Genomic DNA, 23319 nt, shown 5'->3' with positions numbered 1-23319 from the left:
TAAAAAAAAACCTTAAAATGTTGAACTCGTGTGTTGGCGTGATGGTTAGAGTGTTCACTGTTTTAGGTGTGGTTTAAGTTCGAATCATATTAATCACGTTATTATTTAGGGCTTTACCCTCCTTATGTAATTAAAAAAAATTATTAAAATATTTTCTTATCCAATTTGAGGAGTCAAAGTATAAAAAAATTTCATTAAAAGAAAAACACACACCCAATTATTGATTTGATTTGTTGAAAAATCAATTTATTTCAAAAGTTCAACGTCTTTTAAAATTTTGGTCAAATTATCATAATCCAAACTCACCAATAAATTCAAAAGCAACATGAAGCTCGAGAAATGTGATACCCAAATATTTATGGATAAATTACATTCAAGGTAACTAAATTATTAGTAAATTTATGTTTTAGTCACTTAACTCATAAGGTTGGAAAATAATTATTAAACTATTTGAAAGCTTTTATTTAAGCCACTAAGTTTAAGTTTTTTTTTTTTTTAAGTTTGGCTAGTAAGCTTCAGACAAATTCAACGATAGGTATCGTGGATAAGCACCCATCAACGAGTAAAAGAACATGCATCTGATCCAAATTGATCTGATGGTCAATGTTGAAGATCAAATAAAAAAATTATTTGGATTTTAATTCGTAGATTCGTAATGTTTAAAGTTATTTTATGAAAAAAAAAATTGAACTGTAAAAGAGAAAGGAAATGAGAGCTTTTAATTAGTGTAGATAGTGCGAACAGAAAAGGTCATACAATAATTTTAACAGCCAAATGACTTAAATTAAAATTTTCGAATAATTCAATAACCATTTTGTATGACTAAAACATAAACTTACTAATAATTTATTCACCTACCTAAGTTTACCCAATATTTATAAAACGATGATTATTCCCATCCCATCCCATCGTTGTAGACTTGCATTCTTGATCCTATCAGGAGTTTATATTTTTGAGGGCTCCAACTAGACCTGTGAATTGAACTGTTGATATTAGTTTTAAGTCGGATCAATTAAAAAACGAATAAATTTCAATTTTGATCTTTTTTAGACTTTTTTCGATTTAGGTTAATTTTGCGTTCTAATCTAACTTTGATTTTGTTTGATAAAATGTTGAAAAATTTGAATTAACATGAAAATTAATACTTTCAACTTCGTAATTTTTTTTAGACATGTTTGATAACGCACAATGAAAACAACTAAATAATTTTTTGCCTACAAAAAAGTGTAATGATAAGTAGATATAAAGATCTACTTATCACTTAATAGAAAATAAATTCAATTGTTTTTTTTAATACACTCAAGATTACATTATCCTTTATCAAACAATCTCACTATATTCAGTATTTAATTTTAAATAATTTACCAAACTGATTTTAGTACTTATTTTTCAGATTTTTTTTTAATTTATCAAATATAATTTTTTTTTTTGCATATAAAAAAATCAGAGTGATGGTTAAAATCATGTCCGACATCTAAATGATACAAATTCATACCATCCCATCTCTCAATATTGTAAGCAACTAATGAATAAAAAGAGTTAACAATGCTAAGTTTGATAAGCATGAAGAGATAAACAACAAAGCAGGCCAAGAGACCATCAACTACTGAAATCCTTGACAAAATCCTAATTAGCCTTCCACCTAGATTTAATCATAAGCCGAATCATCCGTCCATATTTGAAGGTATGTTCAAAAAGTAAGAGAATTTAGATAAATATAGATTCAAAAAATAGGCTTGGACAGAAAATAAAGCTAGTAACAAGCCGGGCCAAAATTTGACTAAAATTTTTTTCTGCTATTGTTTACTATTGTTTTACTATCATTTTACTATTATATTGTTACTATTTTGTTGTTATTGTTTGGATATTATATAAATATTGTTTTATTGTTGATTTTGCTACTATTTTAGAGGTAATTACTTGCTAAGTTGCAACTATCTTATGTTATTTAAGTATAAAGACTTTTTTTTTAATGTATTTTTAATTTGTTGGGAAACATTTATATTAATGTTTTTAGTGTATTTAATGTATTATATTTTTAAAATTTATTTTATATACAAAAATTAATATGTACAGGTCGAGCTCGGGTTTAACATTTTTTTTATCTAAATCAGGTTTGGGCAAAATTTCAAGTCTGGTTTTTTTTACGGACTTAAATATAAAAACGAACTTAAAATTTTACATTGTACAAACCCAAATTTGACTAAGCCCAATAAACCAACTACCTACCCAAAACCAAAACCCATTAACCCAAACCTAATTTCAACCCTAGCCCAGCCCAAGACCTTAACATACAAAAAAAAAAACCTAGCCCCCTACCCCCAAGTGGCACTCTAGCCACTGTCAGAGCCTAGCCATCGCCTCTGCTGCTACCACCACGTCACATCCACCGCCCCCAACTGCTCCTGCAAAAGGAACACGCAAACAATAGGAAATAATATAAAAATACATGTAAAGGCTTTATAAAAGCCAAAGAGATCAGATTATGAGGGAAGATTTTTTTTCTGGAATGAAAAGGTTTTAAAAAATACAAAACAAAAAACGAAAATAGCAGATAGAGTATAGACCGAGAATCAAACAAAAAGTCAAAAACAAAACAAGGAAATCAGATCAAGAATCGGGTTACAAATGTCTTTTATTTTCTCAATTTTTTATTTCAAATCTATTGCCTACATACATAAATATATCGGAATATACATACGATGAAGGCAAAAAAACTCACTTGGTTTTTAAATCGGCCGAAAAAAGGGATTTTTGGAGTTCCGGCCACCACGTGTGGTGGCCGGCGACGGTGGTTGACGGCGGCTCGATTGCCGGACTTCGACTCCGACCAGAGGGCGAGAGAGAGGGAGTGAGAGAGCTGCTGAGTTTTTTTTTTTAAAAATGATAGCAGGAATGTTTTTTTTTCTCAAAAATTTGGCTTTTATAGCCTTCTAAAACGGCGTCGTTTTAAAGTGTCCTGAAGATCCCCAAAACGCCTGCGCAGGCGACCCGACAGGCTAGGGGATCCGCAGGTTTTTTCTTTGATGGGATATTTTCCCAATAAGTCCTTCAGCTTTTCTGATACTTTGCAATTAAGTTTTATTCCTTTTAACTTTGACCCCATAATCTATTTGGAATTCAATTTGGCCCCTTTCAAACGACGTCGTTTAGGAGGGTGGGGATTATTTCACTTTTGGACCCCGTATATTATTCGCGCTTTCAAATCAGTCCCTTCCTCTTTTATTTATTTCTGGATTTGCCCCGAACTCTTGCTTTAAATTCAATTTAGTCCCTAGTTTAGTTATTTAACTCCTTTATTATTAAATTAGTTAATTTTATTATTTTCCTTTACTATTCTTTATTATATTTTTACTATTATAGTTATTTTTTATTTTCATTACTACTTTATTATTATTGTACTATTGTTATTATTTTCCTTATTATTACCTTTAAAATCACATTTCTTTTCTATACTTATTTATTTGTATTATTTTTTGAATTGTTATCATTATTACTATTATATTTAATCTATATTTATTTTATCTAATTTTATTTATCTATTTATATTTCTATTATTATTATGTTTTATGTATTATACCTATATTTATATTTACGTATGAATATTACTATTTTACTATTGCTATTTTTCATATATTAATTTTTCATTTGCATCTTACTTATTATCATTTTGTATCTTTATTAACATTATTATTATTATTATCGTTATTATTTTGCTAATATTACTATTATGATTATATTTTATTTTTGTGTATTTATTTATTCATTTTATTGTTAATTCATCAATTTGTTATTATTAACATGTTCTTGTTATTTCTAGTAATGTGTTATTATTATTATTATTTGTTGCTCTATTTTATTATTATTATTATTATTTATATATTTATCATTATTATCATTATTATTATTATCATTATATTTATACTTATATTTATTTTATTCGAATGCCATTTTTATTACTATTTCCATTATTATTATTATATATATACATATCCGTTTACTACTGTTTTATATATATATATATTAAATATTATTACTATTATTACTATGACTTAACATATTGTTATTACTTTTATTTTTAGTGTTATCCCTATTATTATCATCTTATTATTAAACTAATTAACTTCATATAGTTATCATATTATATACCTTCCTTTTTATATTGATTTACTTGTTACTTCATTGTTAATTAATTTAACTTATAATTATTATTATTTATCGTTATTAAAAACATATTGTTTTTCTTCTTACTAATGTATTATTATTATTGTTTTCCACTTTATTATTATTACTAGTATTATCATCATGTTATTAGATTAATAAATTTTATATAGTTATTATTATGTTATTATATATACTCTCCGTATTTACTTATATTTTTACTTATATTATTATTACTATTATCATTATTATTTATTACCTTATTATTATTATTACTACTATTATATTATTATTATTATTATATTTTACCCATTACTCTTTAAATACACTTATTTTATTTTTATTCCTCACTCACATTATTTATTATTTATTTATTTATATATACACATACATGTGTACATTTTCATACATCATTCCAAACTTTAAAAATACTTATTATTTATATTATTACTATTAATATTATTATTATCATTGCCATACTATCATTTTTTTAGTTTAACATAATGATTGTTTATTTGTTACTAGTTCCTTTTAATTTCGAATATTTCCTAGCTTATTCATTATTTTCTTTTTATTCGTTTTATTCATTTATTTTATTTTTGCTCTTATCATTATTCTTTATATCCGCATCTATGTTTATTCTGTTATGCCTATCAATACCAAAATTTGTATTTGTTTATGCATCCTTTATTATCCCATTTTGTTACAACTTATGTTATACTAACTTTTACCCAACCCAAAATAATTCTTTCATAAAAGTAATATTCCGTATTTGGTAATTCGAGACAAACGTGCCCTAACTTACTGGGTTTTGATTTTTCTCATTTAACCTAAATAACGGAATATTCTTTTAAATCACAATACGAGTTTTAAAAAAATGCTTATTCTCGGAGATACGAGATGTGGTGTCCTAACTTACCGGGTATGACATTTTGTTACCTCGAGATAAGAGCTTTTGCAAATAAAGGCAATATTCGATATTAAGAAATTCCAGAAAACGTGCCCTACCTTACTGGGTTTCGACTTTTCTCGTTTACCCTAAATAACCGAACATCCTTTTAAAAAATTAGAATACATTAATTTTAAATAAAACCAAGCTCATTCTCAAAGTTCGAGATGTCGTGTCCTAACTTACTGGGCCTGACATTTTATTACTTCGAGATGAGAGAGTCCTTAACATCTGTTTTAATTTATTCGATCATTTTTAAATTAGCATTAGTACAAAGAGGGATCGTAGTTTAAATTCTTTCAAAGTTTTCAAATCTTCGACACTAAGACACTAATTAATCAACTAGGTACCAATTTTGGGCGTATCGAGGGTGCTAATCCTTCCTCGTGCGTAACCGACTCCCGAACCTGTTTTCTTGATTTGCGCAGACCAAAATCGTTATTTAAATAAGTCAAAACATTTATTAAAAACAACCACTTTTACGAGGTGACCCGATCACACCTCATCAAAAAAAGATTGTTGGCGACTCCTCTATTCATTTTCATTTTCCAAAATCTAAGTCGATTCCCGTTTTTCTAAAAAATGGTTTCGACATACATCAACTTAATCTGAACTCAATCCGACCCATGATCAATTCTACTTCCATTCAACAAGCTGATATGTCCACCACTACAAACTCCATTCTTCACCAAATTTGGGCCCTTGCCCTTTCGATGTTACCTTTCCTACACTACAGTTTTATTACATGGGAGCAATCTAATTATAGCTTATAGCTCCTTAACATGCGTAACTGTGCAAAGTCTCCATGGATTTACTGAGCACTTAATAGGTCTGTTTTGATTTCCATTACCGCTTTGTCAAACAAACTGAAGATTACAGCCATGGCCTGAATCTAAAGAACTAATTTAATATTTGATGAAAAAAATTATGATGTATAAAAATTAGATTCAATTATGTTTACTCCTAAAAGTATACAAAATTTGAAAATGAAGATGTGTTGGCCCAATTTGTTGCTAAATTTAAGTTACGTGCCAGAAGAGTGAAAAAAAGGATTATGTACTTCTTTAAACACTGTGATACGAGGAATAAAAATAATGAGCATAAAAATTATTTATGTAGTTTAATTTTCTTACGTATATGAAATCTAGTTCAGTGAGAAACATTCACTATCTGCAACATTCACAATAAGTAAACTTAAATCTACCACACACTCGTGAAAATTTCTTCACCTTTATATCTTTCACCCTTTATAAATTTAATAAGTAAAACCATAACACAACAGGTTTTATTATCACAATACACTCATAAAATAAAGTTTCTTACTTGAATAGATTAAGTGTAATATCTCTCAATATAAAAAATTGTACAAGCCTCTCAATTATATAGATATTTTGAGACTTGCTAAAATAAAAAAACATCCATATCAATCCCTATTAAATAGCAACTAAACTAGCCAAATATAATAGAGTAAAAATAAACAAGGATAGTTGATAGCTAGTCTTCAACACTCCAAACCAATTCAATTTTCTTGATTTAAGGGATTAGATAGACTTGATCTAATCCTATCTGATCCTCCATATAAATTACCTAAAGTAATCAATGATGGGCTAGTTATGATTTACAATCTCAGCACAGCCCAAATATCTGTTTCAGTAAATTGTCAATACCACAAATATAGAAACAAGCCATTATAACGTAGGAGCTTACATATTTCTTAATAATCTCCCATTTGATAATTTTTTGAAATGAATGTATACAACACGAGAAATTATATTAACAAGTAACCTTAAATTCCCTTTTAACACATTCCATTAGTTTCAAGAATTTAACTTAAAAAGTAATTAAGTAAATTAACCATGAATGCGAAGTTGAATTGCATCAATAATAATTATAACTAGAAAGCAAATGAAATAAAGAAATAATGCATCAATAGTAATAGAAATATCCATCCATTAAAAAGAAGAATCAACCAATATCAACCATAATGGTGGAGCAAATAGCAGCAATTAGGACTGCAATCATCCCAAAGAAATCCCCGCCCACCCCCCCCCCAAAAAAAAAACATACTTAATAGTTCGTCTCCCCTTCAATGTTGGCTCCCCACTCCACCGATACTCTCGCTTTTTAATCAACAAAATTGTCAAACTAATCATTATAAAAAAGGGAAAGAAGATTAGCTTGCGGGGCCTGTTGTTTGTTCATTTGTCGTATTTATGTACGTTAAATTAGTGTTTAAAGAGTTTATCTTTGAGTATTTTACATTGTATTTTATTACTTTTCCATGATTATTAGATTTTATATTTAATTTTAGTTTTTATTGTATTTTTATGCTTTTTGGAATAAAATAATAAGTTTAAGCCATTAAGAACTTAACCTTTTAGTTAAACTTGTTTCAAGCATTTTGTTGACACCATTTTTTGGATGAAAACGGTGTCAATTTGGATTTTGAAAATAAAACTAAAAATGGGAGTCGCCACCAATCTTTTTTCATGAGGTGTGATCGGGTCACCTCGTAAAATGGTTGTTTTTAATAAACGATTTAGATTTTATTAAAACAACGATTTTGGTCTACGGAAATCAGAAAAATGGGTTCGGGAGTCGATTACGCACGAGGAAGGATTAGCACCCTCGATACGCCCAAAATTGGTACCTAGTTGATTAATCAGTGTCTTAGTGCCGAAAATTGAAAATTTGAAGAATTTTAAAAAATACGATCCTTAAAAGAAACTCTGATAAGGTGAATCGAAATATAAGACTTTCTTATTCCGAAGGAATATCACATCCAGCACGTTAGGACACGATACTCTATACCATCGAAGCCAAGATCACCTTATAGTTTATTGAAGCCATACTTTGAAGCTTTAAGAGGATATTTGGCTATTTGGTCGAACAAGAAATCGAAACCCAGCACGTTAGGGCACGTTTTCTCGATTTTCCAAACGCGAAATATTGCCTCATTTAGAAAAATTTTCTTTTTGATGTTTGGTGTTAATATGCATAGCAAAACAATAATGAGTATGATGGCATAAAAACAACACGAATAATAGCAACGGAAATAAGATTATTAAATATAAATAATAATGAAAATGAAGATAAATAAATAAATAATGAGTAGATGTAAAGAACGTATATACATGAATGTACACAAAATTATGAAAATATGAAAAAAATCTATGTATGTATACGTATTGTGAGATTATTAAATGTAAAAATATATGTAAATATGTATACATGTATAAGTATAAGAATTAAAATATGTAAATAGATAAGTATATATATATGCATGTAGAAAAAAATATTTAAAATAAAATAGAGAATATGTACGTGTATATATATATATAAATTATAAGGTATAGTAAGAAATGTATATGAGTACATATATATACATATGTATATTAAAGAAAAATGTGTACGTGTATATATTTATGAAAATGAAAATATGTATATAAATATATAGGTATGTAAAATTATGGAATATAAAAATAATGAAATGCATATATAAAGTAGGCGCATGAAAATATGTATGTACAAATTAAAGTTTAAAAATAATGAAAATATACCTACGTATACAAATAAATACGCTAATTTATGTATATATGTTTAAAATATATTGAAAATATGTATGTATATGTCTATGCAAATTAAGATATACAAAAATATATAAATACATACATATAAATATATATACTTATAAAAATAAAAATATGTATATGTATATAGATATATAAAAAGGAAATATGAGTATACGTATATATATTAAACAAGTTATATGTAAAATATGTACATATATATATATACAAGCACTTATATGATAACAATAAGACATATATATATATTTAAAAATACGTAAGTAAATATGAATAGAGATATAAAAGTAACAACAATAATACCAGTACTAATAATAGTAAAGATGATAATAATAATAATAATAATAACAATAGCAAAGGTACTAAAAAGAGGTCTGAATCGACGTAAAATAAAAGATACTGGGTAGATTCGAAATAAAAAAGGACTAAATAGACTAAATTGTAACACGCACGGAAAGAAAAGGGACCAAAATGGAAAATAGACCAAAATCTCAAAACGCGGCGCTTCAGGGGACTAAAATAAAACAGAAATAAAAATTTGTGGTCAAATTAAAAACAAAGAAATAGCGAAATAGGACCAAATTGAAACACGCCGCGAATCAGAGGGACTGCGCGCACAAATTGCCCAAAAAACTAAAACGCGCGGATCCTTCGGGTCTGGTCGGGTCGGCGCGCGGATCTCCCTTTGCTAAAACGGCGCCGTTTTGTGTTTAATATAAATATAAAAAAAAAGGGTAAAAATAAAACTGTTTCCTCATTTTGCTGAAGAACAGAGAGAAAACTCTCTCTCTTTTCATTTTCTCAGGCTCCGATTCCGGAGATGGCCCGGCCGAGGCTTCCGGCGAGTCTCCGCCGTAGAGCCACCGTGTATGGCGGCCGGAGGTCCAAAATCGGACCTTTTCGGTCCCCTTTCGAAGCCTAGCGTCCCTAGAGTATGGATCTAAGGCCAAATCCCCGAAAAAGAAGCCGGAGACCCGAAGATCGAGGGGAAACCGCTCGTCTTCTCTCCCCCGGTGCGGCGCAGGTAAGGTTTCATCTCGCCCTTTTTGTCTTCTATTTGATATACAAAATAAAGAAAATAAATAAAAGGGAAATACGAATCTGATGGAAAATAACAACCTGGAATCCGTTTGTTTGCTTTTATTTCTTTCTGTTAATGCGTTTCTTTTTGTTCTTTTTTTACCAAAAATCCGAAGAACTTTTTACATGCTTGTTTCGGCTTTTATAGCCTTATTTGCTCTCTGTTCTTTGTTGTTTTGTGTTTGCAGGGTATGGAGGGCACGGTGGAGTGTCAGACGCGTGGGCGTCGTGGTGGCCAAGGCTGAGGCGTGCGAGTGGGGGGGGCAGACGAGGCTGAGCGGCGCGCCCTAGGCATGCTGCGCCTAGGGTTTTCTGCCGCAAACATTTTTTTATTTGGGCTAGGGTTTCGGGCTGGTGTTGGTTTTGGGTATTGGGCTAGGCCCAAAATTGGCCTGTACAGCTGCCCCTCTTTGCTCATTGTCGTGTAACGGGAATGGAGCAAAGACATAATGAAAGGCCAATTTTGCCTGGTCTTGCTGGGTCTTGACTTCATTGGTGTTCTTCTGGTTCAGATAATCTCCTTCCAATCCACTGCATCTTGTAGCTTTAGATTCAGTCTACTACATTTTCTGACATATGCCTTGTAGCTTCAATCTACTCCAATGTAACTTCATAAAGATAAGATCTAAGCTTCAATCTACTCTGTTACGACTCTATGGGGATGAGATTTGTGTTTTTAGTCTGCTCCACTACTGCTTAGGGAGATAAGATTTGTGCTCTTCACTCTATTCCACTGTTAAATGCAGGGAGATAGAGTGATTGGCTTCAATGTACTCCACTGTAGTCAGGGAGGTAAAATCTGCCATCGTCGATCGGCTTTCTTCGATCTACTTCACCACCAGTATGGGAAGACAAGATCTGCATCGTCGATCCACTTCCTACCAATATAGGAAGACAGGGCCTGCTATCTTTGATCTACTTCACGCCAATACATGAAGATAAGATCTGCTTTCTGCGATCTACTTTGCCACCAATATGGGAAGACAAGATCTGCATCTTCGCGATCTACTTTGCCACCAATATGGGAAGACAAGATCTGCATCTTCGATCCACTTCCTACCAATATAGGAAGATAGGATCTGATATCTTCGATCTACTTCACGCCAATACATGAAGACAAGATCTGCTTTCTTCGATCTACTTCGCCACAAATATGGGAAGACAAGATCTGTTTTCTGCGATCTACTTCGCCACCAATATGGGAAGACAAGATCTGCATCTTCGATTCACTTCCTACCAATATAGGAAGATAGGATCTGATATCTTCGATCTACTTCACGCCAATACATGAAGACAAGATCTGCTTTCTTCGATCTACTTCGCCACCAATATGGGAAGACAAGATCTGTTTTCTGCGATCTACTTCGCCACCAATATGGGAAGACAAGATCTGCATCTTCGATTCACTTCCTACCAATATAGGAAGATAGGATCTGATATCTTCGATCTACTTCACGCCAATACATGAAGACAAGATCTGCTTTCTTCGATCTACTTCGCCACCAATATGGGAAGACAAGATCTGTATCTTCGATCCACTTCCTACCAATATAGGAAGATAGGATCTGATATCTTCGATCTACTTCACGCCAATACATGAAGACAAGATCTACTTTAATGACTTCAATCTATCCCACTGTAACTTCAGGGGTATAGGATTAGTCTCTTTGATCTGTTCTCTGGGGAACATGACCTGCAAAATCCATTTCATGGACCTATTTATGCCTAGTGTTTAGGATGACATGATCAGAATGAATCAAATGCTCCTAACTAGATGTGTATGTATTATATTTGTAGAACGTCATGAGAATGATCCATTTTTAATGCTTAGGTTGTCATTCCTCATTGTTCATCAAGGTTCTATCACTGATGTCTTCTTGTTCAGCCAGTACCTTTGACAGAAAACCTAAAGAAATAGATGCAATTTGAACTATTCTTCCTCCAATGCTTCTAACCCTTAAGTTTGGTCAGCTCTAAACAACAGTCCTGTTTCAGGTCCTCGTGTTATTTAGAAACTTTCAGAGTAATATGCAGAACTCCCTCTGCATGTGTATTGTCAATCCATTAATCGTTATTTCAAGGAAAAATGCTTGAAAGATTATCAAAATGGACAAAATAAAATTTTGCTGAGAGCAAAGCTCGAAATGAAAAAATTAATCAAGATAGCAAACTTTGCTGAGATATGATGAAAAAGATTATCACAATGAATAAGATGGAATTTTATTGAGAGCAGAGCTCTAAATGAACAAATAGCAAATTTTGCTAAGATAAGATAAAAAAAGGTGCTCCAGATATCGCAGCATGAGCTCCTCTGCACAAACTCTGTGTTTAGAAATCCTAAAAGACTTTGTTGATGCCCCAAGACGTAGCATCTCTCCTTCTTGTTAATTCGGAGAAGACAAAACTACTCTATGCCTCAACTTTGATCGAAAATTCGAATTGCCCATTCCTGGGTTTTCAATTCAAAGCCCCTTTGGTCTCAAGGTGCCCTTTGCGGGTTTTCGCCTTGGCCTCTCCCCTTTTTTTTTTTTTTTTTTTTTTTAGGCAAAGTATCTCTTCACTGAATCCGAATTCACAGGATTAGGCAAGCTTTTGCCATCCATCCCAGTTAAAATTAATGCCCCTCCTGAAAAGGCCTTTTTTACTACATAAGGTCCCTCCCAGTTTGGCATCCACTTTCCTCTGAAGTCCTTTTGTATGGGAAGGATCTTCTTCAGTACCAAGTCCCCTTCATGGAAGTTTCTAGGACGAACTTTCTTATTGTGAGCTCGCATCATTCGTTTCTGGTACATTTGACCATGACGGATAGCTTTTAACCTCCTTTCTTCAATCAAGTTCAGCTGATCATATCGGGCTTGGACCCATTCTGCTTCGTCTAACTTTAGTTCTGAAAAAACTCGGAGAGAGGGAATTTCAACCTCAATTGGTAGCACTGCCTCCATTCCATAAACCAAAGAGAATGGTGTTGCCCCGGTAGAAGTCCTGACGGATGTTCGATAAGCATAGAGGGCGAATGGCAACTTCTCGTGCCAATCTCTATAGGTCTCAGTCATTTTCCCTACAATCTTTTTGATATTTTTATTGGCTGCCTCCACCGCGCCATTCATCTTTGGACGATATGGCGATGAGTTGTGGTGCTTGATCTTGAATTGATTACAAACCTCTGCTATCGTGCTATTATTCAAATTTAATGCGTTGTCTGATATGATCCTTTCAGGCATTCCATACCGACATATGATTTCCTTCTTTAAAAACTTGCTGACAGCTGTCTTTGTGACGTTGGCGTAAGAAGTAGCCTCTACCCACTTAGTAAAGTAGTCAATCACTACAAAAATGAAACGATGTCCGTTTGAAGCCTTTGGCGATATCGGCCCAATGACGTCCATGCCCCACATGGAGAAAGGCCATGGGGAAGTCATGACGTGAAGAGGTGATGGAGGCACATGAATTTTGTCTCCGTAAATCTGGCATTTATGGCACTTCTTAGCATACTTGATGCAGTCTCCTTCCATGGTAGACCAATAATATCCAAATCTCATGATCTATCTGGCCATTGTGAAACCGTTAGCGTGTGTTCCACAAATACCATCATGGACTTCTTCCAAGATCTGCTTGGCCTCCACAACGTCTACACATCTTAACAGCACCTGATCTTTTCCTCTTTTGTACAGGATTTCCCCATCTAAGACGTAACCACTGGCCAGCCTCCTCAACATTCTCTTGTCATTCTCAGTTGCTTGGTTCGGGTATTCACAATTTTTCACGTATCGCAATATGTCCTGATACCAAGGGTTGTCGTCCTTTTCTTCTTCCTCGTCAATATTACAACAGTGGGCTGGAGCATCATAAATGCTCATTTGGATAGGCTTCACATCCTCTGGTCTATTTACTTTGATCATGGAAGCCAATGTAGCTAAAGCGTCGGCCATCTGATTCTCGTCTCGTGGGAGATAACAAAAAGTGATGTCGTCAAACTCCTCAATCAATTCTAGGACTATCCTTCGGTAACTAATCAATTTAGGGTCTCTTGTTTCCCATTCGCCTTTGAGTTGATAAATTACCAATGCCGAATCCCCATATACCTCAAGTACCTTGATTTTGCGTTCCATAGCCGCGCGGATTCCCATGATACATGCTTCATATTCCGCCATGTTATTTGTACAATCAAAATCTAGTTTACTGGTGAAAGGATAATGATCACCGTTTGGAGATACCAAGACTGCCCCAATCCCGTTGCCCATGGCATTTGAGGCTCCGTCAAAATTTAATTTCCAAGTATTGCCTTCTTGTGTGCCCGCTTCAGTAGTTGCCACATACATCAGATCCTCATTTGGGAAGTCAAAGTTCAAAGGCTCATAATCGTCCAGGGCTCTACTTGCTAGAAAATCTGCTATCGCGCTCCCTTTTACAGCCTTTTGATTCACATAGGTTATGTCGAATTCAGATAGTAGAATTTGCCATCGGGCCATCCTTCCGTTTAGAGCAGTTGACTCCATCATGTATTTCAGAGGGTCTAACTTTGAGATTAACCAAGTCGTATGGTACAACATGTATTGTCTCAATCTCCGAGTAGTCCAAACCAATGCGCAACATAATTTTTCAATTGGCGAATATCTCGTTTCGCATTCAGTGAACTTCTTACTGAGATAATAGATCGCTCTTTCTTTTCGTCCTGACTCATCATGTTGGCCGAGCACGCACCCCATGGAATTCTCAAATACTGCCAAGTATAGTATTAGTGGTTTGTCAGGGCAAGGTGGCATCAGTACTGGGGCGTTGGACAAGTAATGTTTAACTCTTTCGAAAGTTTCCTGGCACTCCTCATCCCATACACCTGGATTGTGTTTCCTAAGAAGGCGGAATATGGGGTCACATTTCTCAGTTAATTGTGAAATGAATCGAGCGATGTAATTCAGTCTTCCTAGGAAACCCCGAACTTCTTTTTGAGTACTTGGCGGAGGTAATTCTTGTATGGCCTTAACTTTGTCTGGGTCAATTTCAATTCCCTTTTCGCTGACTAAGAATCCTAGCAGTTTTCCTGATCTAGCCCCGAAAGTACACTTGGCTGGGTTAAGTTTTAGCTGGAACTTCCTTAACCTCAGAAACAGTTTTCTCAGAACTTGCACGTGTTCCCTTTCTGTTCTGGATTTTGCGATCATGTCATCAACATAAACTTCTATCTCTTTATGCATCATATCATGGAATAATGCTACCATGGCTCTCTGATACGTTGCTCCCGCATTTTTCAATCCAAAAGGCATCACTTTATAACAAAACGTCCCCCACATCGTTATGAATGTGGTCTTTTCCTTGTCTTCAGAAAGCATCTTAATTTGGTTGTACCCGGAGAAACCATCCATGAAAGAGAACAGTGAGTATCCGGCCGTGTTGTCTACCAAGGTATCGATATGAGACAGTGGGAAATTATCTTTTGGGCTGGCTTTGTTCAAGTCTCTGTAGTCCACACACATTCGCACCTTCCCATCTTTCTTAGGAACAGGGACTATATTGGCTACCCATTCTGAGTACTTGACCACCTGTAAGAAACCAGCATCGAATTGCTTCTTGACTTCTTCCTTTATTTTTAGCAAGACATCAGGCCTCATCCTTCGAAGCTTTTGTTGGACTGGTTTGCATTCTTCCTTTATAGGCAATCGGTGCACCACAATATCAGTACTTAAACCTGGCATATCTTGGTAGGACCATGCGAAGACATCTTTAAACTCTTGAAGCAACTCAACAAGGTCTCGCCTTGTTTCCTTGGCAATGCAAGCGCCAACTTTTACCTCTCTGCCCTCTTCTAAGATCACAACTTCTACTGACTCCTTATAGGGTAGAATTTGTTTTTCTTCTTCTTCCATCATTCTTAACAAATCCGGAGATAAAACGCTGTCTTGGTCACCTTCAAAATCTTGAGGATTATCTATACTCATGTCTTGCCCAAATAGAGACTCTGAATTAGTAAAAGAGTCGCTCATCTCGTTGATATCTGAAGACCTGTTATTGGAACAAATGGAGGCCCAAATAAAAGAATCTAAGAATACTTGTATGCATACTATGATTATAAAGGGAATGAAAAGAATGAAAGAATATTTGCTCAAGATGAAACTGAATGATAAGTTTTCACTGAAATTAGATTTTGGACATGTGCCTTTTACAAAAGATTCTTATCACCCCCAGGCTTAGGGCAACAAGTGTTCTGAATATTACTCTGAATTAGTTCTAAATGTTACAGGGATCTCTTCTGCAGTCCAGTTATTCAAAACACTTCCAGGTTCGCAAGGACGAATGCCCGATAAATTCCTTTCCACCATTTCTTCCGCGGATATGGCATTGATGTCCAACCTCTCAATCCTTCCTTCTGTAACCTCATCCTTCTCTTCAGGGTAGACAATTCCCCTTGAAACAAAAGTCTTAGATATATGGGGAAAGGTCATCGGTCCCCACTTGACTTCTATCCCGCCCAAATGTGCTATTCTCTTTTCCTGCTTTTTCTCCATCTCTTTCCTCCTTTCCCTCGCATTAGGCTTATATCCCAAACCATAACGGTCCTGTTTGTTAACTAGGATCGGTACTCCGACCCTTCCCTGGAGGTATTTTCCCAATCCTCTTCCAGGCAATGCTCCCTTTCCCATCGTTAGCTGTAAGCTCATTGACGTAGCCTTGGATATCTTAGGCTCTGGGATTTTACTCATCTCGATGACAAATGTGGCATTTATGAATTCCAATGATCGGAATGAACATTCTATCGCTTCACTATCGGCCTCTATGTATGGCATATCATCGGTGACTGATGCAATGATGTCTTCTTCTGCATCTATAGTCACCAATCACCCTCCATCACCAATTTTAACTTTTGGTGAAGTGACGATGGTACAGCTCCTGCAGAATGGATCCAAGGCCTCCCCAATAGGCAATTGTAAGATGGTTTAATATCCATTACCAAAAAATCCACCTCGTATGTATTTGGACCAATCAATAGAGGTATCTCGATTCTTCCCATCACTTTCCTCTGAGTGCCATCAAATGCTCTCACTATATTTTGGCATGATTTCATGTGAGAACTATCCACAGGTAGCTGTTTAATGTGGACAGGGGCAGAACATTTAGGGCCGATCCATTGTCAACAAGTACCGCCGGTAGTATACACCCTTTGCAACGGGCAGTGATGTGCAAGGCCTTGGTGGATCCCATACCGCCTGGCGGGATCTCATCATCGTTGAAGAAGATGAAGTTATCGGCATTTATATTGTTAACCAGGCGATCCAATTTGTTCACTGAGATATCTTTAGCGACATAAGTCTCACTTAGCACTTTTACCAACGCATTACGATGTATCTCTGAACTTAGAAGTAACTCGAGCACTGAGATGCGAGCGGGTTGCTTATGCAATTGTTCCACCACGCTATATTCGCTATGCTTCAAGAATTTTAGGAATTCTCTAGCCTCATTTTCAGTCACCGGTGTGTTAGTATGCGGTTCAGTTCCGATCGTCTTCGTTTTATCTTGTTCAACCGCCAAGGTTTTTCCTTTTATAGGCTCCCTTTTTGTATTTCCCAGGTCGTAGCGTTTTCCACTACGCGTATAGAAGCCTGCGTCATTACCCTCTTCTGAAGCATTTATCGGGTTCTCCTCTCCCGTGATCATCACATTGCAGTCGTAATTCCAAGGAACCTTTTTGCTATCCTTGTAAGGAAAGGCTACAGGTTTTTGGATTATGACCCTTGGCGCCATTGTATTCCAGATCCTGTACTCGTTGGCCTTGAAATAATCACCACTGGGTGATTTGGGGCCTTTCCCGTAGGCCCCTCCTCCGAGCGTAAACTTCTCCATTTTCAAGTCCTTTGATCTCTTCATAAAATTCCAGCTCTTTGTTGTTCATCAGATTTTGCACCATGGCCTTGAATTCAGTGCAGTTTTGAATGTCATGGTCTTCTTCAGCATGAAACTCGCAGTACGTCTTCATTCCTTCGGGCCTTTCTTTTAAACCTTGTTTGATGAGACCTCCTTCTATCATTTGTCTCCAGACCCAACTCAATGGGGTTTTTATCTCTGCAATGTCGGTTTTGATTCTCTTTTTCTCACCTTCGATTATTGCGTTTACCCTTTATCAGCATGGTTGGGTAACGGATTTGCTGCTACGTTGGGTCCTAATGGGTCGTCAAACTTCACAATCCCCATCTTAATGAACCTTTCCACCGCCTTTTTAAACCCAGTACAGTTCTCAATTGAGTGTCCTGGTATCCCTGCATGGTATTCACATTGGGCATTCGTGTCATACCATTTGGGATATGGAGGTTGCATGGGCTCGAGATAAAATAGAGATACTATGTGTGCATCAAATAACTTCTGATACAGTTCCCCGTATGTTATTGGAATGGGCGTGAACTGAAGTCTCTCTGTGTTAGTCCTTGTGTTGGGCCTTGTGTTGGGTTCCTGCCTCGAGGGGGCTTGGTGACTAGTGGTTATCATTTTTGGAGGGCCAACAGTAATCGGTTTTGAATGGCTCTTGCTATATGTGCTTACGTTGTTTACTTCGCCCTCCTTTTTCCTTGGGGCTGGTCTTTTGAAGCTTTCTCCCGTGTCGATTTTACCGCTCCTTACCGCGTTCTCAATCATTTCACCGGACATTACCATATCCGAGAAGTTCTTGGTAGCACTCCCCAACATGTGGTTGATGAACGGGGCTTTCAAAGTGTTGATAAACAACATGGTGACCTCTTTTTCCAAAAGGGGCGGCTGGACTTGTGTTGCCACTTCTCTCCATCGTTGGGCGTACTGCCTGAAATTCTCGCTAGGCTTTTTCTCCATGTTTTGTAACGTAATTCGATCGGGTGTTATATCCGTTACATGACTGTATTGCTTCATAAAAGCTTGCGCCAAGTCTCTCCATGAATTAACTTTAGCACGACTCAGTTGGTTGTACCATTTGGCTGCAGATCCGATCAAACTGTCCTGGAAGCAGTGGATTAACAGCTGATCATTGTTGACGTATCCTGTCATTCTTCGACAGAACATAGTTATATGAGCTTCAGGACAACTAGTCCCATTATATTTTTCGAATTCCGGCATTTTGAACTTAGGTGGGAGTACTAAATCAGGGACCAAACTCAGATCCTTGGCGTCAACCCCGCGATGATAGTCGATGTTCTTCATGACTCTAAATTTTTCCTCTAACCATCTACATCGGTCCTCCAGCTGTTTTGGCAGGTTCATTCTTTTTTTTCTGTTTCTGCCACATCATCGAGGTCTGGGACCACAGGATTAGTGGGATTATCCCCGGGATTAGAACCCGAGCCCATTTGAAAATGCAATGGTACCGAGGCACCAGCCAGATATTGAGGTCTAATGGTAACCGGTACCCTCTGTGGGTACACCTCTGGTTGTGCTTGAATGTTAGTTGGGGTGAAACCTGGAGGATAAATAGGGTCATCGTGATCTTCCTCTACATCGACTACGGGGTCCTTTCCTTTGTTATTTCCTCCAGCCAATAACTGCTTTAATTGGTTCATCACAGTGTTCTGGGATTCTAACATGTCTTGCTGGATTTTTTCCAGTCGTTCATGCATCTGATCTTGCATCTCTCGTTGCAACTGTTCCAATCTTTCTATCCTTTGATCCATTGCTTTTGTTTGGCGACGAGTACCGTAGTGATATTTGATTAGATTTTTGTTGGTTTCCAGGGTAACTGTCATAATTTAATTTTATTAGGGTCATTTTATGAGATGTAATGCAAATGTATGAGATGAATGCAAAAAAGAGGCATTGATTCGAATTCAATTTCATTAGAAAACTCAACTAGAAAGCAAATTTCTTTACATAAAATAAATTACATATACGGCTTCGCCTTTATACCCAAAGCCTTAACCTTCCTAAGAAGCCAAGCTAAATCTCGACCTCGGCTTGATTCTGACTCATATTTTAAACTCAATACATCGGCCTGAACTGCTAATGTTTGCAGATGATCAGCCACTTCCCGCACTTGAGTCACAGCTTCGCCCATAACGTAATCTCTATCTCTAATCTGCCTTTGAGAATGATGGAATTGCTCTTGCCATTGATCATTACTCCTCTCAAGAAGCTCCATTCGTAGCTCAGAATTGTGTAATGCGTCCTCAAGCTCCTCTACCTTTTCTTTCATTCTTCGATCTTATTTAAGCTTGCTCTTAATTCGATCATGGAGTTGCGACTACGGTACGAGTGAAGTGACTTTTCTAGCTCTGCCACCTTGGCCTTTAATCCTGCCTTCTCATTTCGGCACTCTAACAAACTCCTTTCCAAAGCGTTTTCTCGAGCTCGAGCATCTTGAAATTTCTTTTCCCACTGATCGGCCCTATTCTTTTCCTCATTGATCTCTTGTCGCCACTGCTCTGACGTTTTACCCAGACCGACGGTTCTCATCGACAATCGCAGCTTCTTGTAATCTGTTTTTAGACTATCCAAATCCTCTTCAGCTTTGTTCTTTCCCTTCCTTAATTTCTCGGCTTCTAGCTTGTGGATATCGATGTCTAATCCCAAATGCACTCTTTCTTCTTCTAACTGTTCTATCCTCTTTCCCAACTCAGAATTTCTTTTCTCAAAGTCTCGTTTGATGATCTCTAATTCTGACGGAACTACTTGTAGATGCTCTTCTATAGACTGAACGCAATCTTCCCTCGGCTTAGGGATGTTGTCATTGACTCTTTTACTCCACCACCCATAATATTCTGAAGTTGCCATCGCTCCTATGGTAAATCTTTTCATTCGGTGAACCTGTTCCAAGCGTTAGATATTTCTCGAGTTTTTCTCTTGTAGTTTTCATCCTTATAAGAAAACTCACATTGAGCCAACCCTTGTGTTGCTGGTATGAACTGTCTCGATCTATATTGTCTTAATACGAGTAAAGGGGCATAACCGATAGCTCCCCAAATTCCGAGTAAAGGGACCCAGTCGAAGTCACCACATCGATACAGGATCTCGTCGGGTACCATCCAAGGAGCTTTCCATTCAATGTCATCCTCCTGAAGATTTTGGAGAATCGTCATCCACTTCTCTTCCGTGATGTCGTCTCGTCTTGATGTAGCAACTTGTTCCTTCAACAGGGAATAACCTTCTGAGAAGACTCGATAAGAGACATTTTCCACCTTCCAAAAGTGACTATGGAACCACACCAATAGTAGCTGTGCGCATCCGATGAACCTTCCCTCCCCTGCTCTTCGACATGCGCTTAGAGATCTGAAGGTTTCTGCTAAGATTGCCGGGATGGGCGTGACTCCTTTACTAAGCCGATCGAACAAATCAGAGACGGCCTCATCTACGTGCCCTAAAGCTCTAGGGAAAATTACCAAACCATAGATACCTAGAGCGAAGACATCCACTCTTTTCTTCACATCGGGGTGTGCTAATACTAAATCTCGCAAGCTTTTCCAAGGAACGCATTTACTGTCTCCTTTCTGTTGGATCCGGGCAGCGACCCACTGTTCGCTCATCCCTGTAATGCCATCAATTTTTTTAATAATGTCGGGACACTAGCAGCTCTAGAATAGGCTTTGTCAATTTGAATCTTTGGACACCGAAGCAAGGTCGTATATTCTTCCACGGTGGGCACCAAGTCCACTTTTCCAAAAGTGAAACAACTGTAAGCAGGATTCCAAAACTGGGCTAGGGCTCGGAATAAATGCTTGTCCACCTTGACACCAAGTAGGTGAGGCAAGTCCCCGTAATCACAGTAAAACATCTGCTTGGTCCCGTCGTCCCATTGATCCCATATTTCCTTCATTTCTCGCAGATCATTTTGGACTACGCTGATACGGGTGAAGTCCCATAACTCTGATACGTACCCTTCTGCAAGACTATCGCCTTTCTCTCTCCACATCGTCTCAGCCCATAATCGTATAGCTGCATTGTCTTCTACTTTATCAAGAAACCTCTTTTCCATGATAAGCTTTCTATCTATACTGAACGTGAATCGACACCTCTTTTGAAATGAAAATGCCATGCAATCACAAACAAAGCAAATTAGATCTAGGATTTAAAGTAAACAATAATAAATAAAGCATCTATTGGTAAGCACTAGGGTCTGGAATAGCTCTATCTCGGTGGGTTCTTATGGCTCGCTATGTATGGTTTGGTTCTAAAGTAAGGGTACCTGAACCAGCAGATTCCTCGATCCTCACCCATTATAGGCTCATATGGACCGAGTTCAGTTCAGGGGAATACATTTCCCTATGGCCATGCGGAGATGAAAATCTCACGAAGACATAGGTACGGATGTATCCCGGAAGCGATTCACTATCCCATGCGGAGGTGAAAACCTCACGAAGGCGTAGTTTCTCACTCCCACTTAAAAGGTGTGACCAACGGTCATGCAATGGAATGTGCGGAGGTATAAAATAAAATACAGAACACGATAAAAATGTAACTCAAAACAAAAGATGAGAGGATCGTAAATTTAAATCGAATTTTCAACTTTCGACAAAAAGACAAGAAATAATCAACACGTGGCTTGACTCTCTTATGTCCCCAGTGGAGTCGCCAAGCTGTTGACACCATTTTTTGGATGAAAACGGGGTCAATTTGGATTTTGAAAATAAAACTAAAAATGGGAGTCGCCACCAATCTTTTTTCATGAGGTGTGATCGGGTCACCTCGTAAAATGGTTGTTTTTAATAAACGATTTAGATTTTATTAAAACAACGATTTTGGTCTACGGAAATCAGAAAAATGGGTTCGGGAGTCGATTACGCACGAGGAAGGATTAGCACCCTCGATACGCCCAAAATTGGTACCTAGTTGATTAATCAGTGTCTTAGTGCCGAAAATTGAAAATTTGAAGAATTTTAAAAAATACGATCCTTAAAAGAAACTCTGATAAGGTGAATCGAAATATAAGACTTTCTTATTCCGAAGGAATATCACATCCAGCACGTTAGGACACGATACTCTATACCATCGAAGCCAAGATCACCTTATAGTTTATTGAAGCCATACTTTGAAGCTTTAAGAGGATATTTGGCTATTTGGTCGAACAAGAAATCGAAACCCAGCACGTTAGGGCACGTTTTCTCGATTTTCCAAACGCGAAATATTGCCTCATTTAGAAAATTTCTTTTTGATGTTTGGTGTTAATATGCATAGCAAAACAATAATGAGTATGATGGCATAAAAACACGAATAATAGCAACGGAAATAAGATTATTAAATATAAATAATAATGAAAATGAAGATAAATAAATAAATAATGAGTAGATGTAAAGAACGTATATACATGAATGTACACAAAATTATGAAAATATGAAAAAATCTATGTATGTATACGTATTGTGAGATTATTAAATGTAAAATATATGTAAATATGATACATGTATAAGTATATGAATTAAAAATGTAAATAGATAAGTATATATATATGCATGTAGAAAAAAATTTAAAATAAAATAGAAAATGTACGTGTAATATATATAAAAAAGGTAAAAGAAATTATATAGTAAATAATACATATGTATAAAAAATGTACGTGATAATATGAAAATGAAATATGATATAATATATAGGTATGTAAAT

At 36.0% G+C, this 23319-nt stretch overlaps 1 long non-coding RNA gene across 1 annotated transcript; it reads right to left on the bottom strand.

Annotated features, from left to right (window-relative positions):
- Window positions 1-2035: 2035 nt before the first annotated feature.
- LOC121207859 (uncharacterized) lies at window positions 2036-3191 on the bottom strand. Its single transcript, XR_005902978.1, has 2 exons — window positions 2723-3191; window positions 2036-2405 (listed from the first exon to the last, which is right to left on the bottom strand). It is a non-coding gene; the product is annotated as an uncharacterized lncRNA (long non-coding RNA).
- Between the last annotated feature and the right edge of the window lie 20128 nt (window positions 3192-23319).

Source organism: Gossypium hirsutum, chromosome A10 (assembly GCF_007990345.1).
Source record: "Gossypium hirsutum isolate 1008001.06 chromosome A10, Gossypium_hirsutum_v2.1, whole genome shotgun sequence".
In the NCBI taxonomy this organism is placed as follows: Eukaryota; Viridiplantae; Streptophyta; class Magnoliopsida; order Malvales; family Malvaceae; genus Gossypium; species Gossypium hirsutum.
Note: the sequence above shows the minus strand (reverse complement) of the source record. Positions and strands in the feature narration are given on the sequence as shown.